Source organism: Callithrix jacchus, chromosome 1 (genome assembly GCF_049354715.1).
Source record: "Callithrix jacchus isolate 240 chromosome 1, calJac240_pri, whole genome shotgun sequence".
Taxonomy (NCBI): Eukaryota; Metazoa; Chordata; class Mammalia; order Primates; family Cebidae; genus Callithrix; species Callithrix jacchus.
The window spans coordinates 88,217,501-88,235,018 of record NC_133502.1 but is presented as its reverse complement, the minus strand read 5'-3'; the positions used below and the strand labels follow the sequence as shown (position 1 = coordinate 88,235,018).

General features: G+C 41.8%; 1 non-coding gene across 1 annotated transcript; it reads left to right on the top strand.

Moving 5' to 3' along the window:
* Positions 1-13,665: 13,665 nt before the first annotated feature.
* Positions 13,666-13,804, top strand: LOC118147952 (U4 spliceosomal RNA). Its single transcript, XR_004734660.1, has one exon. It is a non-coding gene; the product is annotated as a U4 spliceosomal RNA (small nuclear RNA).
* Positions 13,805-17,518: the final 3,714 nt, after the last annotated feature.

Sequence of the window (17,518 nt, the reverse complement as noted above, 5' to 3'; positions counted from 1 at the left end):
TTTCGTGGCTGCAAGACAACGAATCTCAGGTGTTTACCCCAGACGATGATGCTGCTTCATCATCACCACCATAATCTGCAAAATCATCCGTCAGGGTGTCTTCTAATCCCCCTCCAGGACCCACACATTTCTTCTTTTTGGCTTTGCTTTGCTTGCTTCTGTTTTTCACTGTAAAGCACAGTCAGTGAATTGCTGGGATTACAGGCGTGGGCCACCGCTGCCCAGCCCTATTGTTTATTTTATTGTGCTTTTGGTATCATAGTTAAGAATCCACTGCCAAATCCAAGATATACTTTTTTTTCCTATAAATTCTACATAATCGTAGCATATTGTTAGGTACTTAGCATTTCTTGCATTGTATTTTTACGTTATTATTTGTATCATATTATTTATATGCAGAAAGATAATGATTTTGTATACTTTTGTAAACAATTTACTGTATGTTCTTATCGTTTGTACTAGAGTTTTTAAAAATAATTCTCTTAGAATATTTAGATATATAAATATTATAATTCTGCCTTCTTGTTTCTAATACTTATATCACCTATTTTGTTTTGGGATCTAATTCTATTAGCTTCAGCTTATGAAAAATGCTTACAAAATCTGTTAAAATAATAACGGTAATAGTGGACTTCCTTCTCTTAAACTTACCATAATAGATATTTTTCTAACTTAGTTTGCTATACATTGTTTACCATAATCAATAATTTTCTGCCTCTTTTTATTCAGGAATGAATGTTGAACTTTATTAAATACCTTGTCAGTATCTACAGATATGATCAAATTTTTTTCTTTCTCCTTCTACTTAATTTGATCTAGTATCTAAAAAGAGTACCAAGCCCTAGAAGAGTCTCAACATAGCCCAACCTGTGGGCTGCAATCCTAGCACTTTGGGATACCGAAGCGGGTGGATTGCCTGAGCTCAAGAGCCCATCTCTACTAAAAATGCAAAAAATTAGCTGGGCATCGTGGTGGGGGTTTGTAATCCCAGCTACTCAGGAGGCTGCGGCAGGAGAATGGCTTGAACCCGAGTGGTGGAGGCTGCAGTGAGCCAAGATCATGCCACCACACTCCAATCTTGGCGACTGAGTAAGACTGTCAAAAAAAAAGAAAAGAAAAGTCCAGCTTGTACATCAGACCCTTCTCTACATTTTAATATGATTAATTATTTGTATAGACTTCTTACTTGTGAACCACCCTGAATGTTTAGAATAAGCTTCTTTGGTCATGGTTTACTTTCTTCCAATGTGCTGCTGGAATCTACTTGCTGGTATTTGACTTAGGATTTTTGCATCAAGAATTTTAATTAAGGTTATTCTGTAGGTTTTTTTCCTTGTATTTTTTTGGTCAATCAGGGTTTTATTATCAGTGTTATGCTGTCTTAATAAAAATACTCAGGATGCTTTCTTTCTTCCTCTGTGACAAGAGGTAGCTAAAATAACTCATCTGTCTTTTCTATAAAGGTTTGTCAATTCACTTTTTGACATAAAAAAGTGAGGCTTTTTTGTTTTGAGATGGAGTTTTGCTTTTGTGGCCCAGGCCGGGGTACAATGGTTTCATCTCAGCTCACTGCAACCTCTGCCTCCTGCGTTCAAGCGATTCTCCTGTCTCAGCCTCCCAAGTAGCTGGGATTACAGGCACATGCCACCATGTCCAGCTAATTTTTGTATTTTTAGTAGAGATGAGTTTTCCTCATATTGGTCAGGCTGGTCTCCAACTCCTGACCTCAGGTAATCTGCCTGCCTCAGCCTCCCAAAGTGCTGGGATTACAGGCGTGAGCCACCGTGCCTGGCAAATGAGTTTTTTTTTTTTTTTTAAATAAAAAGATGGAGCTAGAGGTTGTTTCTGCTTAGACAGGCTTTCCTTAATTTCCATCCTTCATTTTGCTTTCTTTTTTGTTTGTTTTGTTTTATTTTGAGATTCATTTTGTTTTCTTTTTTGTTTGTTTTGTTTTATTTTGAGATGGAGTCTTGCTCTGTTACCTAGGCTGGAATGCAGTGGCACAATCTCAGCTCACTGCAACCTCCGCCTCCTGGGTTCAGGCGATTCTCCTGCCTCAGCCTCCCTCCTGCTGGGACTACATGCACAAGTCACCATGCCCAGAGCTAATTTATTGTATTTTTAATAGAGATGGGGTTTCACCATGTTGGCCAGGCTGGTCTCAAACTCCTGAGCTCAAGTAATCCGCCTACCTCATCCACCCCAAGTGCTAGGATTTACAGGTGTGAGCCACCATGCCTTATTTTCATCTTACTACCCTCACCCCCTTCCTACTGCTCCTTCCATGAGTCTCAGCAAAAGCTTCATTTTTACAATTTGCCTTTTTAGCACTCTTCTAATTTTGCCTGGAAAATACCATTCATAATGTATTTACCTTCCCTATTTGTATGTGTCATATGGCTGAGTTAGTTAGAAAATCACAAAACTTTCCACTAAAGTGGTGGTTCCAAAACAATGTTTTCTTGTAGGAGAGGTAGGTGTGGTACTCTGAAGCTATCCTAAACGTCCACAGAATGTTTCTCAGCAAGCCACATGCACCCTAATTCCCCTCTCTGGTTTTGGGTTGTTCAATGTCATAAAGAGAAGAATTGGGGAGCAAATGTAAGACCACAAATATTTCATGCAATCTCAGTTATGGTTATAGAAGCAAAGGAAACAGAGAACAGAAATAACTCTGTGAGCTAAAAGTGTAGGGATGGTAGGTAGGGGAATTTCACGGATGAAATGTCCCTTTAACCAAGCTTACAAAGAGGGCCTCAGACACAAATTAAGTTACTGCCTTTAAAAACTCAGTGCTGTTTGTAGATTACGGTATATCATAAAATAATTTATTTTTGACAACTCTATACAGTCATCCCTTGGTATTTTAGGGAAATTGATTTCAGAACCCTTCCTGGATACCAAAATCCCTGATGTTCAAGTCCCTTATATAAAATGGCATAGTATTTATATTCGACCTACTCACACCCTCTTGTATACTCCAAAGAAGCCCCTTTTGGCATTTTTTGTACGATTCTTCTCTACAGTAATAAACATGAAAAGTTAATTTATTTTAAAGGTTAATGTAAATAAATTTTGAATGTGATTCTATTGAATTTGCTTCTAAGATCAGAGATCTCTTATTTGTTGATGCCCCTCTTTTGTTGGCAGTAAGATCTTTCTTAGATTACAAAATAAAAGGAAGAACCTTCAAGTTCACCTGATAAGAGAAATCTCTTTGCAAAACATATCTAAAGTCATAAGTCTCTTTAAAATTCAGTCCAATGCGGTACATGCTGATCTCCGGAACGAGGCGGTGCCTAGGTGCTTTCAAGGCACTGGCTGAGCTCTGCAGCTCATCTGCTGACTCCTGCTCCCTCTGCTGGCCCTGCTGCTCAGTGGCCATCCCCAAAACAGCACACGTGTCGGTCTCAGGAGGCAGCAAAGACTGGTCCACTTGGGGAAACTGAGCCTCAGCTGGTGACAGTCAGTGGCAGGGCCAGCACTGCAACCAGCCTTCCCACCGATCCACAGTCCTCACAATTACTCAGAGCTACTCAAATATTTTAGCACTTGGTAGTACTCCTAACCTATGAGCTGCTTTTCCAAAAACAAACATGTTTCAAAGTGCATATATTATTAACTTATAATATACAAATAAATGGTTGACATTTTGACTGATAGATTATTTTTTAAGATTCTGCTACTGTTGCTGGTGATACACATAACAAAAATAATGAATCTCACAAACACTGTGCTGAGCAAAACAAGCCAGACATAAAATAGTACATATGTAAAGTTCTATTTATTTCTTCTACATGAAGGTCTACCACAGGCAGAACTACCCTGTGCCGATAGAAATCACATCACTGATGGCCTGGGGCAGGAGGAACTTCCAGTGGGCCCAGGGAAACCTTTTAGGCTAATGGAAATGTTCTAGATCTTCATGGTGATGTTGATGGCACAGCCACAAACATTTGTCAAAATCCATTAAACTACACATTTTATTTTATATTATTATTCTTTCTTTTTGAAATAGGGTCTCAAGCCAGGTGTGGTGACTCACGCCTGTAATTCCAGCACTTTGGGAGGCCAAAGCACGTAAATCACAAGGTCAGAAGTTCAAGACCAGCCTGGTGAAGATGATGGAACACCATCTCTACTAAAAATACAAAACGTAGCTGGGCATGGTGGTGGGCACCTGTAATCCCAGCTACTTGAAGGCTGAGGCAGAGAACTGCCTGAACCTGGGAGGCAGAGGTTGCAGTGGGCTGAGATCATGCCACTGCACTCCAGCCTGGGTGACAGAGCGACACTCCATCTAAAAAGAAAGAGAGAGAGAGAGAGAGAGAGAGAGGGAAGGAAGGAGGGTAGGAAGAAAAGAAGGAAGGAAGGAAGAAAAGAAGGAAGGAAGGAAGGAACGAAGGAAGGAAGGAAGGAAGGAACGAAGGAAGGGAGGGAGGGAGGGAGGGAGGGAGGGAGGGAGGGAGGAAGGAAGGGAGGGAAGGAAAGAAAGAGAGAGAGATAGGGTCTCACTCTCGCCCAGGCTGGAGAACAGTGGCATGATCAAAGCTCAATGCAGCCTCGATAGCCCAGATTCAAGCAATCTTCCTACCTCAGCCTATTGAGTAGCTGAGATTACAGGCACATGCCACCACATCTGCTTAATTTTTGTATTTTTTTGTAGAGATGAGTTTTTGTGAGATAAAATTTCTTTGTGAGATACCGTTCTCACTGCTATTGTACAGATGAGGAAACTGAGACAGAAGTTCAGTAACTTCATCAACATTATAGAAGGGACAAAGCCAGGAAGCAACCCTAGGCTGTCTGTCCTGATAGCTCATGCTTTTAATCACCATGTTACAGTGTCTCTCCACACTACGAAGAAAATCAAGATGTGGATGCTGCTATGACCTGAATGTTCCTGTCCTCCCAAAATTCATGTTAAAATCCTATCTGTCAAGGTGACGGTAGCATGAGGTGGTTCCTGGGGGGGATGGTTAGATTATAGGAGTGGAGCCCCCATGAATTGGATTACTGCTTTTATAAAAGAGGCCCCAGAGAGCCCTCCAGCCCCCTCCACCATGTGAGGACAGACAGAGGTGGTGCTGTCTAGAAGCCAGAAAGCAGGCCCTCACCAGACTTCTCAGGCTTCAGATCTGGGAGAAATAAATATCTGTTGTTTATGAGCTACCCTGTGTGTGGTATTTTGTTAAAAAAAATAAGAGCCCAAATAGCACAAACAAGTAAGATGTTTTATACCCTCGCTACTCAAAGTGGGATCCATGGATCAGCAGTCACAGCACCAACCGGGAGCTTCTTAAGAACACAGAGCCTGCTCCTCCCTAGACCTGCTGCCTTAGGACTGGCATTTTAACCAGATTGGCAGGTGGTTCACTAAAATTTGAGAAGCACTGCTCTAAACAAGAAAATGTTCCGTTTTTCTTGCTTTGTTTTGCTCTGCTTTTGCGTTTCTTTTAGTCCCAGACTCCTTTAAGAATCTGATGAAAGTCATAGATCCTGGACCAAAAAAAAAAAAAAAAGTGCATAGCATTCTGAAGAGGAGTTCATAGATTCATGTTCATGAAACCCTAATGTGGAGGATTTGAGGGTGCTGAGAACCAGTCCAGTCCTTCATGCCTTCTGTGCGTTATTACATATAGTCCTTATAAATCCACTATTGTTAACATGGGAACTTGGAGAGGTTAAGTAGCTTGCCAGAGTCATAGCTACGAAGTGCTGACACCAGGGTCAAACTGGACACACTGCCACCAGAGCCCAACCATAACACTATTCTGCTGAGGGGGTGACTCAGCCACAGCAATTCTGGGGAATACCCTGATATGACTTTCCCCTTCTCTGACAAGTGCATCCTTTCCACTAGAGTACAGTTCCCATGAAGGGAGCACCAATGGAGTGATGAGATAGGGACCACTGCCTACAGAGGACGCTTGGCTGGATGGATCCTAGCAATCCACGTGATAGTGGATGTCCTGGGAAGGTCTCCTGTGTATCTTCCTGACACAATTCCAACCTGTCTGGTCTCAAGCAACGTGCCAATCCATAACTTTCACCTACATCACTCTCCTACTCTCAACCATGGTTGGCAAAGAGATTTCCTTTCATAGGCCAGCTGATTGGTAGTGGCTGCTTGGTGTTTCAATATTAAAGAGAAGCCCGCTGAGGACTGTGATAGATTAGTAACACCTGCCGCCCCCCCACCCCCCACTGTGGCGTAGGCTAGCACAGTAGTAGGAATGCTACCTGGTCCATTAAATCACTGCTTAATCCCCTTGGCTTTCCATTCCTTTTGACACGTCTGTACTAAGTGTGAATTCTATATACACAGCAAAAGCACTCTTATCCATCCTAACGGAATGGTGAGCTTAAACTGCCTGACAGAATGAAGTATTAACAAGTACATACACCTTAAACATTTCAACTAAAATACTTCAATACTTATAAATTAACCAATTTTAGAAGAAGGGCTAAGTCCCCCTTTGCTTCTGGGTCCATTCTTTTGGAGCTTCCCATGGATTTTTTTCATACCACACTCAAAATGCACCTTTTTTTTTTTCCTGAGACAAGATCTTACTCTGTCACCCAGGCTGGAGTGCAGTGATGTGATCATGGCCCACTATACCTAGACCTCCTGGGCTCAAGTGACACTCACACCTCAGCTTCCTGAGTAGCTAGGACTACGGGAATATGCCACCATGTCTGGCTCATTTTTATTTTTTGTAGAGACAGGGTCTCCCAAAGTTTCCCAGGCTGGTCTTGAACTCCTGGGCTAAAGTGATCCTCTCACTTTGGCCTCCCAAAGTGCTAGGCTTACAGGTATGAGCCACCATGCCCGGCCAAAATACACTATCTTTTAAAGATCCTTCCAAAGCAATCTGCTAGCAGTATCTTAACAGATTCCCAGTTACAATTGGCTTCCCCACACCTAATCCAAAAGCAAAATTTATGGGAAATTTATATGTAATTTTCCAAGCATTCAACTTAGTTTTCATAGAAATAATCCTTTTCTTTCCCCCTCATAAAGCTACCAAACCACACATTTCATCAAATTGTATAATTACAGTAACAAGTATAATTTGTACAGAGATACTTGGGCAGAAACACAAATAATTACTGGACATATGCTACTCGACCTGCTGCAAAGAGTTTTACAGAGAACTGGAGAGCATTAGTTACTCTCAACAGCCTGATAACTGATGGCCAGTTAGGAGTTTGGTTATACTACACAGAGCCCTCTCTGGTGACACTCAATTAAATGAGACTCTCTATTAGCCAAAATTTCCATGTATGACGTTCCTAATATGTCTGTAAGACATTAAAGTTCCTGGTGTAGGCTGGGCACAGTGGCTTCACATCTATAATCTCAGAACATTGGGAGGGTAAAGTAGCAGATTACTTGAGTCCAGGAGTTTGAGACAAGCTTGGGGAACATGGCGAAACCCAATCTCTATAACAAAATCAAAACCTCGTCAGGCACAGTGGTCCAGGCACGGTGGTGTGTGCCTGTAGTCCCATCTACTCAGGAGGCTGAGGTGGGAGGATCACCTGAGCCCAGTGAGGTTGAGGCTGCAGTGATCCATGATTGAGTCACTGAACTCCAGCCTGGGTGACAGAGTATGACCCTGTCTCAAAAAGAAAACAAAACAAAAGATCCTGATATGACTTGGAATTATAAAAGGAAGAGGAACAAAAGATTAAAATATGTTCAGAGACTTCTTTTCGGTGTCTTCACCTTTTTTCAGGGAGTTTTGGACATCATTTTAAACATATGCTCTCCCATAAGAACTCTTCTAATTTAGCTTTCATCAAATCTGAAACAAGAAGTTAAAATATACACAAATTAAAGTAAGTTTGTGATCTCCATAGTGTTGAGATAACTTTGCTACATGTAATATCCTGAAGAAAAAATTTATCTTGGCAACCAGTAACAGAAACCAAAAATGACACTGTTAAGACAAAAGAGGTGTTTGGGTTTTTTGTTTGTTTTTTTCTTCCTCACAGAGATAGGCAGTCTGGAGATAGAATAGCAATGCCAGGTTCATCTGGGATGCAAGTTCTTTCTGTCCAACAACCTTACTTTATGACTTCCATCCTCAAGCTTGCTTCAAAGTCACAAGATGGCTGCTGCAACTCCAACTATTACCTTAGCATTCAATGCAGGATGAAAATAAATAACCATGTGCTTCCCAGTCAATTCAGGCCCCTTAGAAAAACTTTACTGGAGGCCAGGCACGGTGGCTCTTGCCTGTAATCCCAGCACTTTGGGAGGCCAACATGGGTGGACTACAAAGTCAGGAGACCAAGACCATCCTGGCTGACACAGTGAAACCCAGTCTCTATTAAAAATACAAAAAAAAAAAATTAGCCAGCTGTGGTGGAACGCACCTGTAGTCCCAGCTACTCAGGAGGCTGAGGCAGGTGATTGCTTGAACCTGGGAGGCGGAGGTTGCAATGAGCCAAGATCTCGCCATTGTTCTCTAGCCTGGGCCACAGAGCGGCTGAAAAAAGAAAAAAAAAGAAGAAAAGAAAGAAAAAGAAAAGAAATACTTTATCGGAAAGCCCCACCTGGTGACCTCTGCATACTTTATAATTTGTGCTCTTATCTGTAAAAATATCTAAAAACATCATTTTATAGCTAAGCACCAGATTCAACAATCTTGAGTTCTTGTTACTGAGAAAGAGGGAAAGACTGGATATTGAGTAGAGTAGACAATCAACAGTGTTTCCCGCAAAATGTAATCTGGCCAGGCACAGTGCCTAGTACTTTGGGAGGGCGAGGCAGGAGGATCGCTTGAGCCTAGGAATTCAAGACCAGTCTAGGTAACATGGCAAAATCCCATCTCTACAAAAATTTGCTGGACATGGTGGTGCGTGGTCCCAGCTACTAAGGAGTCTGAGGCAGGAGAATCACCTGAGCCTGGGAAGTCAAGACTGCAGTGAGACATGATCACCATACTTCAGCCTGGGTGACAGAGGGAACCCCTGTCCAAAAAAAAAAAAAAAATCCTAGCCTTATTTTCTGACTGGTCCAGATAACCGGTAATTTATGTATATTGCAAAGATCTTTTGCTTTGGAAAAGTGCTGTTCAGTTGTTACAACTATGTTTTAGACGCATGTGGAACACTTGTTTTATTCACTCCCTTTCTCCACTTCAAGCCACACACTACCCAGTACATTAGTATCAGATGCCAGCTCAAGCTCACATGGGTGTTGCTACCATGAGTAGAATTCCACTTCTACAGAGTACATACTGTCCACACTCAACTCCGTAGTTGTGAGCTTTTAGAAATATCAGTCAAGATCATATTATCAATTTTTGCCAATCGGTTGCACCCGAGAGCACAAGATGCACTAGGCAGGGGGCAAAATGAAGCTGACTGACAGCCCAGGGTAACTTGCCTCCAGTTTCCTTTCTTTCTTTCTCTCGTGACAGTCTTGGTCTGTTGGGCAGGCTGTAGTGCAATGGGGTCATCTTGGCTCACTGCAACCTCTACCTTCCTGGTTCAAGCAATTCTCCTGCCTCAGCCTCCCAAGTAGCTGGGATTACAAGCACCTGCCACCACACCTGGCTAAATTTTTTTTGTATTTTTAGTAGAGATGGGGTTTCACCATGTTGGCTAGGCTGGTCTCAAATTCCTGAACTCGTGATCCACCTGCCTCAGCCTCCCAAAGTGCTGGGATGACAGGCGTGAGCCAGCACGCCTGGCCTATGTCTCCTATATTATGTGCAACCATTAGCTTTCTTTCTTTCTTTTCTTTCTTGTTTTTTTTTTTGAGACGGAGTTTCGCTCGTTACCCAGGCTGGAGTGCAACGGCGTGATCTCGGCTCACTGCAACCTCTGCCTCCTGGGTTCAGGCAATTCTCCTGCCTCAGCCTCCTGAGTAGCTGGGATTACAGGCATGCACCACCCTGCCCAGCTAATTTTTTCTATTTTTAGTACAGACAGAGTTTCACCATGTTGACCAGGATGGTCTTGATCTCTTGACCTCATGATCCACCTGTCTTTCACAGGTACCATCTTAACACAGCTTATGTACGTATACCTCCCCAAATCTACCTCCTCTCAAAGTCTAAACTTCCAGCAGTGGGGAAATGCCCTTTCTCCTACATTCCTGGTTCCATCCTCCCAACGTATAAGCAAACTGTCTGAGGCCAGAGTTCTAGGTGAAAACAGTAGCTCAAGAATTTGGGGTTACTTATGTACACGAACAAAGATGGAACATAAATGTAACAGCAGGCAAGTATGAGGAAGAGAGTACAATGGGTATATTCCAGTGGTAAGAAAACCTAGTCATACATAGATAATTTATTTTTTAATCTAAAGTATACTTTTCCATACAGTAATTTATTTGAACTCAAAGACTCTGGGATGTACGGAAATAAGTGAGGTATTATCATCATTTTAAACATGAGGAAACAGAATCTTAGAAAGGTCAATAGCTTTCTCAAAAGCTTCTCAAATAGTACAATGGAACCTCAGTGTAAAACCAGATCTTCTGTCCAAATCCAGTTTGTCTTCTACTACATTATCTGCTGGTGGGATTAACTTAACATTCAGCTCACTGTGGGGCAGCCTTAAGTAAGAAAACATTATAAATCTCCCTCTTGGTCAGGCGCAGTGGCTCATGCTTATAATCCCAGAATTTTGGGAGGCCGAGGCAGGCAGACCACTTGAGGCCAGGAGTTCGAGACCAGCCTGGCCAACATGGTGAAACCGCATCGCTACTAAAAATACAAAAACTTAGCTGGGCGTGGTGGCAAGTGCCTATAACTCCAGCTACTCAGGAAGCTGAGGCAGGAGAATTGCTTGAATCCGGAAGGCAGAGATTGCAGTAAGCTGAGATTGCGTCATTGCACTCTAGTCTAGACGACAAGAGCAAAACTGTGTCTCAAAACAAACAAACAAACAAAACACCTCTGTCTTTTTCAGTATCAGAGCGTACTATGTGAGTTTACAAGTCTTCCTTAACTTACCAAACTGAATTACATCTTTAGATCTTTGTTACTTCTCCCACTGGGAAGTGGAGTCATTTCCTTTCCCTGGAATCTTGGCAGGTTTTGGTGACTTGCCTCACCAATATAACATTGCAGTTGTGATGTTCTGTGAGTTCTGAGGCTAGGTCCTAAGAAGCCTGTCAGCTTCTGTCCAGACCTCCTAAGAACTCACTCTTAGAAGCCTGCTGCTACGCTATGATGAAGCCCAAGCAGCCCACAGAAAGAACCATGAGGAGAGGAAACGAGGCCCCAGGAGACAGCCCTGGCTGAGCTCCAGGCCAAAAGCCATGTGGGGAACCATCTTAGAAGTGGATCACCCAATCAGTATCAGGACACATGAGCTGTCTCCACCCAGCCTGCCCGACTTGCAGATCCATAGACCAAATAAATGACTGCTATTATTTCAAGCCATCAGGTTTTAAGATGGTTTGTTCCATAGCAAATAACTACAGTCTACCTTTCCAAAACCTTCATGGCTAAAAACAATACCCAAACAAAAGTAATGACATATATCAAACTGGCTATTCATTATGAATATTTGCATGTTTATTTCACTAACATATTGTATTTTATATTTTTAAAAGTAAATGAAGAGTTCCCCCTAATTTAAGAACCGCCCCCCAAAAAAAGAAAAAAAAGGCAATTAGACAAATTGCTTTAAAGTGCCTTCAACCCTAAATAATAAAAATCTTATTATAAATATATTAGTATTTGGTTGGAAACTCTGTGAAAAGAATTAGCCCTCCAGCTTTTACAGTTCCATGAGTTCCATGAAGGTCTTCTAAATATAGGAAAGTAAAACTGAAATTTGTGTCAGTTTGTTAATGGCATCACTTAAAACTGTAACAGTTAATTAACTAATTAACAACTTAATTAACTCAGCAGTTAATTTACTTACTTGAGTTTACTTAAATTTCCTAGATGTGATTTAACAAACTTTCAGTGTAATTTATGACTAAACATGTAAATTGTATGATATATATCTCTTTGACTTTGAATTAAAAAAAAATAACACTGTTTAAGGAGGAACAATAAGCCTAGTAGTGAGTTTTCATTTTTTAATTCAATAGGGAAACTCTCTGAACTTCTGGCATGTAGCAAGTTTCCCATCAACTTTGCAGGGGTATTTTTTGTTTTTGTTTTTGAGATAGGACTCACTGTGTCATCTAGACTGGAATGCAAGGGTGTGATCTCGACTCACGGCAACCTCTGCCTCCCGGGCTCAGGTGATCTTCCTACTTCAGCCTCCTGTGTAGCTGGGGCTACAGGTGTGTGCCACCACAGCCAGATAATTTTTGTATTTTTAGTAGAGATGGGGTTTCATGTTGGCCAGGGTAGTGTCGAACTCCTGAGCTCAAGTGATCTGTCCACCCTGGCCCCCCAAAGTGCTGGGATTATATAGGCATGAGCTACCCCACCCAGCCCTGCTCAGGCTTTTCACTTTCAAAAGGAAAATCATATTTGGATTTTTCAGTTTATTTAAATGAATCCAAATAAGATTCACAAATCAGCAAACAATGTGAGCAAATTTCATGATAGTGTATTAATTGATTGTCCTATATTCTTAAAAAATGGACGCTGAAACAAACAATAACTGAAAAAAACTGTTGTAAAACATTTCTCTGGTCCATGGATTAACTTATTTAACCAACATGTTTATATAGCAGCAGGTAATGACAGGTTACTCAATATGTGGCCCATCAACCTGGGCCCATCCTTGAGCTATTTTTACCAGTGGGAAACAAGAAGAGTATGGAAACTAAGTGTTTAGACATATTTGCAGGACTTTGAGAGAATAAATGTATGTCTGTTGACTATCATAAAGAGAGATTTGGAGGCCAAGCGTGGTGGTTCATGCCTATAATCCCCCAGCACTTTGGGAGGCGGAGGTGGGTGGATCACCTGAGGTCAGGAGATCGAGACCATCCTGGCCAACATGGAGAAACCCATCTCTACTAAAAATTCAAAAATAAGCAGGGTGTAGTGGTGCACACCTGTAATCCCAGCTACTGGGGAGACTGAGGCAGAAAAATTGCTTGAACCTGGGAGGCAGAGGTTGCAGGGAGCCAAGATCATGCCATTGCATTCCAGCATGGGCAGCAAGAGCAAAACTCCATCTTAAAAAAGAAAAAGAAAAAAAAAAAGAGAGACATTTGGGCTTGTATTTTAGCCTGTATTTTTATTTCATTTTTCTAATCATTCGATTTTATTTATTTATTTATTGAGACAGAGACTTGCTCTGTTGCCCAGGCTGGAGTGCAGTGGTGTGATCTTGGCTCACTGCAACCTCCACCTCCCAGGTTCAAGCGATTCTCCTGCCTAAGCCTCCCAAGTAGCTGCGACTAGAGGTGTGCACCACTACACCCAGCTATTTTTATTTTTTTATTTTTGTTTTGTATTTTACTATAGATGTGGTTTCACCATGTTGGCCAGGATGGTCTCGATCTCCTGACCTCTTGATCTGCCCGCCTCAGCCTCCCAAAGTGCTGGGATTACAGGTGTGAGCCACCGTGCCCAGCCTTTGATTGTGTTTTACAAACATCCTCATCTGCAACAGATTGCTTTTTCAAAAAAAGCTGGTTCTTTTTCAAAAATAGTTTGGGAAGCACTGATTTAACTGTACTAACTACTGTGGCAAACAAACATTGGATAAAAAATGATCCCTGTTAGCATTGCGCAGTGGCAGTATCATAGCCAATGAGGTTTATCCGAGGCACAATCACTGGTAATTGAAAACTTCCCGATACCCCACCATGATGACTTGAAATACAGTCAGCATTGGCACTTTTTGGCAGTCTCTACGGGGACTGAATTATCTCATTAAAAAAAAATCCCTGCTTTCATAAAGCTTGCATATTAATAAGAAGGGCAGGTTGTGATTGTTGCATAACTGAAGTGTAAACAACATGTTCTAGACACTTAAGAGGAAAAAGATGATTCCACAAGGAGAGGTAACAGAAGGCTTTGTGGAGGAAGCGATTGTTGAATGAGGTCTTATTTGATGAATGGGTAGAGTTTGGGGAGGTAAAAATAGAAGAGGATACACATTTCAGATAGAGTGACCAATGGGAGGGAAGTCCGGGGAAGAAAATGCGACTATGTATTGGGAAGAGCATGCAATCAACCTCAAGAGCAGAGGGAATGTGATAAATCTAGAAGGGTAGACCCAATTGTAGAAGGCCTTTTGAATGTGAAGCTAAGAGGTTTGCGCTTGTCTGAGGTCATCTCCAAGCTGCCGCTGAAAATTTCTGAGCAGAGAAGTGGTGTTCATAAAGTCATACTTATGATAGATGAATTTGAGGGGAGAAAAACTGGAGAACTAGATGAGGAAGAATACCCCAGATTCTTCAGGTACAATGGGATAAATTCAAGTCATCTTAAGAGCCTGCCAATTGAGATTTTAAAAGGTATACTTTTAACCCTTCCAAAGTAGTGATCAATAAGTGAAAATACAATAGCGGTCTACCCCAGAAAGCTCCTAAGTGACGAGTTGCTTTTCATGTATGTATATAATTCACATATACATTTATAATGCATTTGCTGTGTGCATTTTAGGTCCAGTATCTCACGTAATCATCAAAACCTCTCTATTTCAGGTTCTATTAATCCCTATTTTACATATGAGAAATTTGAGACTATAAAAGTTAGGTCCCATACTCAAGGTCACCCACTAAATAATAAGAGCCTAGAACCAGCCACGGTGGCTCATGCCTGTAATCCCAGCACTTTGGGAGGCCAAGGTGATTGGATCACCGAGGTCAAGACCAGCCTGGCCAACATGGTGAAACCCTGTCTCTACTAAAAATACAAAAAATTAGCCAGGCCCAGTGGCGAGCACCTATAATCCCAGCTAATTGGGACACTGAGGCAGGAGAATCTCTTGAACCCGAGAGGCAGAAGTTACAGTGAGCCAAGATCGTGCCATTGCAATCCAGCCTGGGCAACAAGAGCTAGACTCTATCTCAACAACAACAACAAAGCACCTAAAATTAACCAAGTCTGCCCAATGCCAAAGTCCATTTTGGCACTATTGGATGCCAACCAAAATGTAAACACTCAAACATGCAGGCTTTCCCTGCATAAAGGAAGATTTAGGAGAAGACAATTAAAATCCATACAAGCTGCTGGGCACGGTGGCTCATGCCTGTAATCCTAGCACTTAGGCTTGGGGGGGCAGATCACCTGAGGTCAGGAGTTCGAGACCAGCCTGGCCAACATGGTAAAACCCTGCCTGTACTAAAAATACAAAAATTAGCCAGGCATGGTGGCAGGTGCCTATAATCCCAGCTACTCAGGAGGCTGAGGCAGGAGAATCACTTGAACCCAGGAGACAGAGGCTGCAGTGAGCCAAGATCACCCCATTGCACTCCAGCCTGGCAGACAAAAGCGAGACTGAGTCTTAAAAAGGAAAAAAAAAAATCCATACCAGCTATCTACTTGAACATTATGAAGCCTCTTCTTTGGGAATATCTGTGATTTTATCTGTGTTTCCATCTGAAAGATGAGGTTACAATGGACAACAGAAAGATGATTTTTCTTTAATAAGAGCTGAAAATATTTTTATATCTATAAACTCTTGAATATTCTTGCTTTGCAAAAGGACCAGCACAAGTTGTATTTAAAAAAAAAACCTTGGCTGGGTGCAGTGGTTTATGCCTATAATCCCAACAATTTGGGAGGCCAAGGTGGGTGGATCACAGGTTAGGGGTTCAAGATCAGCCTAGCCAACATGGTGAAACTTCGCCTCTACTAAATATACAAAAAATTAGCCCGGCAGGGTGGTGATCTCCTGTAATCCCAGCTACTTGGGAGGCTGAGGCAGGAAAATCTCTTGAACCTGGGAGGTGGAGTTTGCAGTGAGCCAAGATCACACCACTGCATTCCAGCCTGGGCGACAAAGCAAGATTCTGTCTCAAAAAAAAAAAAAAAAAATCTTATCACTGTAACAAAGCAAATACATGACGGCCTACCCAGAATTGAAGTATGAGTTACAATGGCGACTCTGTATTTGAATAAATGGTGGCAGTAAAAGGTGAAAAACAAATACTATAAAGCTTATTTATTTGCCTAGTTGGAAAGGAGAAGCTAATGGAACAGAAACTACAATACAGCACTGATCATCAGCACCATTATTCTCTAAAAATGTGAGCAATTTCAAAGATACTATTTTTATCTTGAAAAATATTCTAATTGTCTTTCATACTATAAATACAATTATATATCTGTTGTTTGAGAATTTTGAAAAAGAAACTTTAATTAAAACGATACACGATTGAGATAGAAATTGTAATAGAGGTACTTTGAATAACTAACTTGGGAACTTGCTGACAGATGTATCCTCCAATGCTAGCTGCTGAGAAGCTCCAAGGAAGAGCATCATTTATTCCCTCATGACTGTTTCCTAAGTCTAAATAGAAACGTCTAATTATGTTGCAGTGTCCTCCATCTACACTCCTTGCCAATCTCTTTGACATACAATCCCAGCCTCAATGTTCTAACTGGTGTTCAGATTCCCAGGCTAGTGCACAAGAATAGCTAGATTCAAATTGTAGCAGAAATAATACACAAGAAAAAATAGTATAGCAAAAAAGATAGGAGACAGGACAATGTCTGTTATCTATTGCTGTGTAATAAATCATACCTAAACATAATGCCTGAACAGCAATGGTCTGTTAGCCCATGTGTTTCTACAAATTGACTGAGCTCAGAGGGACGTTATTGATTAGGGTCTCTCATGCAGTTACAGTCAGGTGGAACTGGGGCTGAAATTATCTGAAAGTTAACTGGACCAGACATCCAGGACAGTTCCTTCACTCACCACATGTGACCTCTCACTTGGGATAGGTGGCAGAGTTAGCGGCTGATAAGGCCTCTCTCTCTCCAAGCGTCCAAGCATGTGCTCTCCGCTCTCTCTCTCTCGCTCTCTCTCTCTCTCTTTCTCTCTCTCTCCTTGGCTAAATCAGATTTCCTCACAGTGTGAGTAGTGGACTTCTTACCTGTTGGCTGGCACCCCCCTGCCTCCCCCACACACACCCCAGCGTGAGTGTTTTAAAAGGCCAAGGCAGAAGCTGCAACGGCCCTTCTGATCTGGCTCGAAATCACACTGCATCACTTCTGCCACATGCTATTTGTTCCTATGGGACCGGGTCAGATTTAATATGAGAAGCTACTGCACAAGGGCATGAATTCCAGAAGGCATGGCCCAATATGGGGTGGCAGGGTGTATCTTTGGAGACTAGCAACAGAAGGGGGTAGGAAAAGTGAAAGGACCTTTAAGTGTTGTGATAGATCTCAAGGAGAAATTCAAATTTTTAGATACATTACTGGTTTAATAGTACTTAAAGTGGCATAGTATCAACTAGCCAGGATCCTATCTACCAGTTACAGAATTATTCCTATGGGAAATTTCACTTGAGCAAAATACACAGTGGTTTTAAAACAAAATATTTTTAACAGAACAAATTTATGAGTGTGGGGCTGAGAGTCTGTTGATTTTAAACTTGCTACCCACCAAACTAGGC